Genomic DNA, 9940 nt, shown 5'->3' on the forward strand with positions numbered 1-9940 from the left:
CTATACGCCACTATAAAGATAATTAATTTGTCTTTCAGTATGAAAGAATACACACATGCGACGACTCTAGCCATTGTGTGTCACTCCTTTAAATCATAGTTATTTTTTTCTTATGGTATTAAAAAATTATCGTTTTTAACACTTTAGTAAATATTTATCCGTATATTAACTGAGTATATATTAAAGACTAGAAGATGGCCCGGTGAACTTCATATCATCTATAATTTATTTGAATTTCACTTTGATCAATTATAACAAATCTTCAAAATGCAATATAATGAGATCACTAATACTGCCTGCTGTTATAGCTGATAAAAGATTCCACACCTATGAGATGTGCCACGCCCCTTTTTACAAACTCATTTATATACGTATATCTTTCCATAAGCACCTACCATAGGTATCTGTGCATTTCAAATTTCGAGTTCATGTGACTATAATTCCGACGTTATAGCTGATTAAAAATTTTCACAATGGGAGGTACCCCTCATCCCCCTCGCCCCCTTGGCGAGTTTCAATTTTTTCCCCTATTATAGGTCCAGGAGTCATGGCAATACTTTGGCAAAATTTTATTCGATTCTGTACATCCGTTCAGGCTGCAACCTGGTACATACATACATACATACTTCCACAAATATATAGTAGATTTGCTTTGAAGCGCCATCTTGCGGTTCTTTAAATAAAAAATAGATATCAGAAATTAATTTTTCGTATCACAAAACTCCCGAGCACAACTCTTTATTACAAAAAAAAAACATTCCTAACACTTTAGTAAATATTAATCTGATTATGGACTTAGTATTAATTAAAAATAATTTCTTTTAAAATTGCGCAGGCTCGAAATTAATTCTAGAGCTATGGTCTAAAGGGCTTTTTTCCTTAGAATTTTATGTAGAATCCGAATCTGCTAGGAACGATGTCGAAAAAAAATTGACCCGCCCTAATGTACATACATACATATAGCAGCAATTAATTTCATTTAAAGAAATGGCGTGTCGCCCATTTCCGCTGTAGCTTATGTAGTGCATATTTTTAACTTCTTCTGGCGAGGCGACATCTATCTCTAGAGTTTTTCTAATTGTATGTCTTTGATATGATACCTACGACGAGGTTGATATTTGGACTAGGTTTGCCATAAATACCTTTGCTATATTTATAGTATAGTGGTCTGGACATACAACAGTGCAAGTTGATAAAAGCGTTGTAATAAAAATTGACCTTTCTTTACGTCTGCTACGTATTCTGTACTTACATGAAATTCCATTTATTATTTTTGTTGTAAAAAATAAGAACAACAAAAATGAAAATTGAAATAATTATAATTATTATATCAGTACTTATGCTAATTACATATTTTGTTTTATTATCTTTTACTAGCAACCGGATGTCGCTCTTATGCTCTATGTGGCTTACATATAAGGTTTCTAGCTTCAGATTTAAATTTGTTTCATTATATTCTTTGATATGGGTTATTAAATTCGGCAGAACAAATGTATCATAAATTTTTACATTAAGGTTGTTGTAGGTTATGTTGGCTATTGTAATTTTACAGTTTTCGAATTTTATCAAAAATGTTCCCTTTTGCATAAATTTTAGCTTATTACAATCATGAGATATATTTCCATTAAAATGCTTTAGTACTAGTATTCCTCGATCTATTTCTACTACTGAGGGTTCTGTTAAATCTTTTAGCTTACATTGGGCTTTCTTAAATTCTAAAATGTCACTGAGGCATTCGTCAGTTTTCCTAATCGAATTCTTTTCGAAATTATTTTTAACATCTAAACTATAAATATGGTTATTACCATCTACTAATATTTCATATTCGCTTAAAACAACTGATTTATTTACGGCATTGGGAAGAGTTTCAAACTTTATTTTGGATAGAATATTGGTGGAAAATTGTGTAATAAGTAAGGTAAGTATAATATTATGTTCCTGAAAGATGACGGCGACCTTAATATTTCTATAGCTGTCATAGTCCGTAATTAGATCTAGTTCTGTTTTTTGCCAATATGTCGGTGGAACTATGCCCAATTTACTCGAAAATATGATTTGTTCGATGTCGTCTACGTGATTTCTTAAGAGCGTTATGTCGTTGTTAATCCTGTACGTATGTTCGATGAATTGGATCTCATCTTGTAATGTCTGTATTTTGTTCATCGTGGATTATTTGAATGAATTTATGTAGTCGCTTGTAATAGTTTGCTGCCTATTTATGTGGGTCGTAATGTTGTCTATTTGTTGTGTCAAGAAGCTATTGAAGCGAGTTAGGTTGATTACGTTGTCTGTTATTGTCTGTCCATTGCTATGCATCTGATCTAGTGCGTCTTTGATTTCTCGTTTGTCGTCACTGTGCATTGAGCCTGCTATGAATTTCAAGCCCTCACCTAGCACGTTAATTAGTCCTCGTTTTGGTTTTGTGTGTGGGTGCAATTTATCTATTTTTGCTCGAAGGAGCACGAAGTTTTCGTTTATGGATTCCAAGACTTGCGTCTCTTCGGAGGAAGTCGTTTTTAGAATTTTAATATTATCCGTGATGCGTAACATCGTGTCTTCGTACGTAGTTAAGTTAATAAAATGTAGTACCTTGTTGTAATGGTTAATCNGTTTTTAGAATTTTAATATTATCCGTGATGCGTAACATCGTGTCTTCGTATGTAGTTAAGTTAATAAAATGTAGTACCTTGTTGTAATGGTTAATCGTCTTTAATTCCCCTCTCTTGATGGGTACGTATCCGTTATTGTTTGTCAGGTCCTGCACATCTGTTTGTTGGCTCTTGACACCAAGCACAGATGTCAGGACGAAGATTGTCGTTAGTAGAATTTCCTGTGAAAAATTAGGGTTACCGTTTCAGTATTGTCTAATGTTGTTTTTGTGAACTATCCTGCCTGACTTGGTTTTAATGGTTGTGTTATAATTTTCTGCTACTATTTCTCTCCTATATCTAGCTGACAACTTATTCCCTAATCCTCTCCTTCCGAAAACATTTTTGGGGCTTGTCTATCTTTGTTGTGATAACAGAGGTCCTGTTCTCGCTTACTTTGTAGTTTTTCCCTGATTTCCTGTCTATCCTTCTCTAGGAGGTTGGGATCGCTGCTGATTCTTCGGTGGCGATTCGGTGGCTTTTCTCACCTTGCAGGCACCGCATTATTTCCTGTAGGGTGGAATGAAAGCGTTCTACCTGCCCGTTGGAACAACTGGTATATGGAGGTGTTCGATATATTTCAGTACCGAATTCATTATTTATCATGAAGTTTATTGATTCTGAGTTAAAGGAACTTTCGTTGTCCATAAGTATCGTTTCCGGTACTAAGACGAAAGGTATGTCCCTTAGTGGTTGCCTAATGTCTTCGCTTGCTTTGGAGCGAATTACTTTTGCCATTGCGTATTTCGAGAATTTATCTATGGCTGTTAAAATAAGCTGTTTTCACATCAGTAAGATATCTATATGGACTATGGTATGGTTGTAGCTTGAATTTGGGGTGTTGGTGGGTTACGCTCGTATTTATTTTCCTTACATGTAACACATAATTTTATAATTTTTTCAATTTTGTTTGTCATTCCGGGGAAGTAATATCTTTCCAGAATTTGAGTCCTATTTTCTTTACTATTTCTGTGGGCTCTGTTATGTGTTTTAATAATTATTTCCTCCTGTTCTTTTCAGTCAGTTATGTCCTGAACTTTTACTTGTGTAAACCTGTTGCGATATTGGCTGAAATGTAGTGGGTATAATTTTTATATTTTTCCCATTATGGATTCCTCGGCTTTGATGCAGTTTATTAAATTAAATTAATTAATCCCAACGGCTTTTTACCCTCCACTCCCGCCCAACCGACACGAGGGGCGCAGTCCGCATGACGTACGGAACCTTTTTTTTTAGTTTTTTGGTGCCGAGTAGTGGAAACAGGAGTTTGTTAAGTGTCGAGATCTAAAACTATTCAGCTACAGAATCAAATTCATCAGCTGATTGGATATGCTAAAGATAGTATTTCAATTATTGAGAGTGGAAATAATAGTTTTCTTTATAGTAAAAATCGAGTCCGATACGTCAAACGTGCTGGAATGACAGTTAAAATCTTGACATAAACCACGGAATGATTCGTTTAGTTCAAAATTAGTTTTGCATGGCTTTAAAAATAGAGGTCGAAAGTGTCTTGACATTCGAGAAGGAACATTAAAATTTACCTCAGCCAGGAGGGCCGGGCTATTAATCAAGCCTGTCATTAATTTTACGATAAATATTATACCCAGCATTTCTCTACGACTTGCGAGTGTAGGCAAATTTATGAGCTTTAGACGACTTGTGTAAGGGGGGAGATTGTAATCTGAATCCCAGTTAAAATTACGCAATGCAAAAAGCAAGAATTGTTTTTGAATTGATTCAATCCTTTCTGAATGAACTTGGTAGCGGGGATTCCAAACAATAGATCCGTATTCTAGTATAGGTCTAACTAAACTGGTAAAAAGAGCTTTTGTAACATAAGGATCTTTGAACTCTTTTGACCATCGCCTTACAAATGCAAAAACGCCTTTGGCTTTATTGACTGTAACATTAATATGATGGTTGAAATTGAGTTTGGAATCCATTGTGATACCAAGATCGACAAAATTGGATACCTGCTCCAGATTATAATTTGAAATTGAATAAACAGCTGGTTGAACAGCCCTCTGAGAAAAACACATAACTTTACATTTTTGAAGGTTTAGTGGCATATAGTTTGCATTACACCAACTAACCACGTTGCTCAGATCCGCTTGTAACAAAGACCTTTCTTCGATAGAGGACAATGTTTTAAAAAGTTTCACATCATCAGCATACATTAAAATTTTTGAATGTTTTATTATAGAAGAAATATCATTAATGAATATCAGGAACAGAATCGGACCAAGGTGGCTTCCCTGAGGAACTCCTGAAGAAACTTTAATGATGTTGGAAGAACAATTATTAACAATAACTCTTTGTGTTCTATCAGAGAGGTAAGATGAGATCCATTGAAGAAGACTGGGCTGAAAGCCGATTAGGTCGAGCTTCGAATAATTTGGGGATAGCGGAGAGCTTCGCTATGCCTCGATAGTTTTCTATAGAACACCTGCTGCCGTTTTTGTGAAGTGGTATTATGAAAGACTCCATGTTTAACTGGAATATAAGCAGAGTTGATTGGACAAAGCTCGTACGGATAGTCTCCACTTATAGGGAAGTCTACAGAATAATTGGACCTAAAGAACCGAGCAAACATGTTGGCAATGAGTTGGCTGTCGCTAGATACAGTGTTGCGATAATGCATCGCGGACGGAAAACCATGTGCCTTACGCTTTGAATTTACGAAACCATAAAATGATTTAGGATTGTTAATTAAATTCTTCTTAATTTTACATAAATATGAATTATAACATTTCTTATTTAATGAAAAGTAGTTATGCCGCAAAACTGAGTACTTTACGTAATAACTGTGTAAGCCCGTTCTTTTATACAGTTTAAAAGAGTGCGACTTTTTATTTTTCAATTTTTTAAGCTCTTTAGTGAACCATAATTGTATTGGTTCTTCATGAACAATATTACGTATTGGCACATACTTTCGAAACAAATTGAAAACAGTATCATTAAAGTGCTCAACGCTACGCTCCACGTCATCTCTATATATTGGCCAAGATAACTTTGAAAGTTCTTTGTTAATTTTCCTGAAATTTGCTTTCGCAAAAACATATCTAGTACTTGAACTTGACTTATTATTATGTATTTCATTTATGATTTCGTAGCTTAACTCAAGAGCAGGATGGTATGCATCTTCCGGCAAAACTAGGGGATCACACCGATTAATAGAGGCCTTCGGAACATCATCAACGTAAACGAGATCCAAGACCTTTCCAAACTTATTTGGACATATATTTATTTGTTTGAGGCAAAGTTCAGCCATTTCCTCCAGAAATACATTGTAACTATCTCTAGATGAAACTGGTACAACATCGGTGTCAATGATGTTCCATGAAATATGTGGCAGATTTAAATCGCCCAAAACAATCATAGAATCGGATGCCGTAAGCATTGCATTTACGGTCTCAAGTAAAGAAACTAGCTGCATATATACCGATACGGCAGAATTAGGAGGGATGTAGCAAAGAGCTAAATAAATATAAGTCTTTCCAGCCTGTACACGTATACATTTAAATTCGGTATATTCAATGACAGGAAGACTAACTTCCTCGGATGGTATCGATGAATGCACCGCAAAAAGAACACCACCGCCGATTCTGCCCACGCGGTCACTCCTGTATATTTGATATTCATTTGGAAGAATTTCGGAATTAAAAATATGAGGTTTGAGCCATGTTTCGGTCAAGGAAATAATATTATAATTGCAGTCAAAACCTTTTAAATATAAGTCAGTTAATTTGGTATTCAAACCTCTAACGTTTTGTTAGTAAATACTTAAATTAGACTTGCGAGTTAGTTTTTTGAATCCGAATTAAGATTAGAAATTTTAGCTACGTTATTGTTACTTTTATTAGGTTTATGCTCAAACTCGCGACCAAACGCCCCGGTCGGCCAAAATGAACTATTTAGTAGTGAATCAAAATCTTCGGAAGCTACATCAATTTTAAAAGATGAAATATCGCGATCGTATTTAAAATTAAATTTACGAATAAATACATCTTTAGTTCTAATTTTAGTCGATATGTAAGACTTTATATCATCCGAAGAAGTATCTTTAGCATATCTAGACACAAAGATTGATCTTCTCGGAGGAATTCCAACCAACTTTTTGGTTGTTGTTGTTGTTGTTGCTGTAGCGGCCCGCCTTTTTCGGGTCTACGTTCAATCATTGTCGTCAAGCTCAACTAACGGGAGGCCCAGGAAACGAGCTGTTTCTATGGGTTCGGACCAGAGGGAGAGGGGTGTTAGTTGGGTCGGATTGAGCTGGCATGTAAAGAGGCGGCTACAGTATCCAGACCGTAATTGAGCCAGCCAACTTTTTGGTAATGATGTCTGATGTGCGGGGCTCCGAACTATTCGGAGGAACTAAGTTAGACAGTGCAGCTTCAGATGTTGATGGCAACACTGTTAAATCAACGGTCTGACTATTTTAGAAGTAGACCTAGTGGATATGGCTTTAGATAGCGGAGGCTCCAATGTCTGAGGGCATGGAGAAGATAGATTAATAAGTTCCGAGGACTGGGATGGAGGATTTTTGTGACTAGATTCAGTGGCTGTCTTTCTAGGTGGACTAATAACACGCCTATTTTTATTTTCTCGGCTATCCTCAGAGTGTGGAGGGTTGTCGAGACATGTGAAAGACCTAAACATTTTTTCGTAATGCTTAAATTTCTCAACGAGCACCGACAGATCCTTCCCAATCTCAGAAAAACCATTCCTGGACTGCCTAAAGAATTGAAATAAATCAACTTCGGTTGATCTACATTTTTGACAAGACCAACGAAGACCCTTTCCCTCGTTAATAGCGTCTAACACCCTACCGCTCAAACCACCACATTGTATATGGGAAATCCCATCGCAGAGCCAGCATGACACATATGAGTCGCTTTTAGCGTGGCAATTGTTGTAAATACACGACATGTTTAAAATTATATTTAATTTTTAGGTTTTAGAAGCAAAAAAGCAAAACAGTTTTGAAAACGATGTATCAAACAGAGAACCAATCAGCTGGTAAATATCAGTTGGAAAGCTATGTAGCGAACAGTTTTAAATGCACTGTATATTTGACACCTAATAAACAACGCAAACAGCTGTGACAAAGATGAAACAGCAGAAATGACAAAAAAAGCAAAATCAATGTGCACAAACAAAAACAATTGTACAACAACAATATATTATATGAAACAAAATACTCGGCAAATGCAATTAAGAATATCAAGTTAAATTAATCAAATTTGCAGGAAATTTTGATATTTTACTTTTCTTTATATTGTGCACCAGAAGCTTATTAACACTTTTATTTAATTTTTTACTTTAANCAAACAGCTGTGACAAAGATGAAACAGCAGAAATGACAAAAAGAGCAAAATCAATGTGCACAAACAAAAACAATTGTACAACAACAATATATTATATGAAACAAAATACTCGGCAAATGCAATTAAGAATATCAAGTTAAATTAATCAAATTTGCAGGAAATTTTGATATTTTACTTTTCTTTATATTGTGCACCAGAAGCTTATTAACACTTTTATTTAATTTTTTACTTTAATAAGCGTAAACAGCTTTATAAACACACAAAATTTAAGCAGATCACAAAAAACACAGCTTCACAACTTCGACGTTTGCGTTTATTATGCGTTGCGTTTATTACTGATGGGTTAAGGTATCTCTTATGGATTGAGATAAGTATTTCTTGAGAGAAATCTGGTTCTGTAACAATATGGCGGTGGTATGTTGGAAATACTATTTTGAATTGGTAGGTAGAGATTTCGCTGACGTTAAGGAATATCTGATTCTTGAAGACGTTAATAGGTGCTTCAATACTGTATATAAGATTATGGTATGAACTGGTATCTGAATTAGTTGCCACAGATAAAGTGTTAACCTGTGTTTCCTTATGTGGTATCCTCGAAAGAGCGTCAGCCACTACATTTTGTTTTCCAGGTTTGTAAAATAGTTCGTAAGAGTATTCCTCATTATAATTGCTGAGCGCGTATGTGAATGGTTGGTGGTCAGTAAAGATTTCCACTTTGGCTGATCCATATAAAAAGTTTCTAAACGAATTTAAGCCCCATATTATACCTAACATCTCTTTCTCATTTGCCCATAATGTCCTTCGGCTTTACTAAAAGTTCTTGAGATAAACGCCAAAAGCTTAGAATCTTGAGATAAGATGGCTCCAATAGCAAATTTGGAGGCATCTGTTACTAATTGAACACTTTTATTGTAGTCGGGATATGCGAGTATAATATCCTCAGAGGTAAGTGAGAGTTTAATGTTTTCGAAGGCTCTTATAGCCTCTTCGTTTACAATTGTTCTGACTTTTGAAGATTTATTTTTGAACATTCTCCCTTCTTCCCCTCTTAGAAGAGATGTTAGGGTTTTTGCTAACTTTGCGTAGTCTTTTATGAATCTACGATAATATCCTGACATCCAAGGAAGCTCTTCTATAGTTGTGGGTTGCGGGAAATTTGCGACTGCTTCGACCTTCGCAGGGTTGGTTTTTATGCCATTTGGGGATATAATGTATCCTAGGAATTCAACTTCTTTTTTAAAAAATTTAAATTTGTCCAACTGGACTTTCATGCTGGCCTCTTCTAAGGTTGTAAGCATTTTCCTAATATGGTTGAGGTGTTCATCTTCAGTTTTACTGAAAATGATTATATCATCAATATAGACGTAACAGTACTTCCCTATATGCTCGCGAAGTATGTCGTCTAAAGCTCTCTTAAAAATGGATGGGGCGTTTTTAAGCCCAAACGGCAACCGAGTAAATTCGTATTTGCCGGATTTGATTCAAAAAGCTGTTTTTCAACCGCTTTTCAAGTCTAATACGGAGAAAAATTTGCTTTCTCCAAGATTGGAAATAACTTCCAATATCTCGGGTATTGGGTACCTGTCGGGCATGGTAACCGAACTCAATTTCCTATAGTCTATGACCATACGATACTGTTTGTTACCTTCTGAATCTGATTTCTTAGGTACAACCCACACGGGTGAATTATAAGACCATCCATAATTCCATCATTCAGTAGTTTTTTTTACCTGTGATTCTACCTCACTTTTTAACGATGCTGGGCAAGGGTAGAATTTTGAATATACAGGGGAGTTAGTTATTGTTCTAATCTGTCGTAAGACCTTCGTTGTATATGGAAGCTTTTCATCGGGTTCGGAGAAAAGATTGGGATTCGTGTTTACAATATCCCTCATAATATTCCTTTGTTTAGGAGATAAACCTTCCTCTTTTATATTAATAGCATTTATGCTATGTGAAGCCTGT

Source organism: Rhagoletis zephyria, unplaced genomic scaffold (assembly GCF_001687245.7).
Source record: "Rhagoletis zephyria isolate East Lansing unplaced genomic scaffold, Rhagoletis_zephyria_1.1 Rzeph_scaffold_00904, whole genome shotgun sequence".
Taxonomy (NCBI): domain Eukaryota; kingdom Metazoa; phylum Arthropoda; class Insecta; order Diptera; family Tephritidae; genus Rhagoletis; species Rhagoletis zephyria.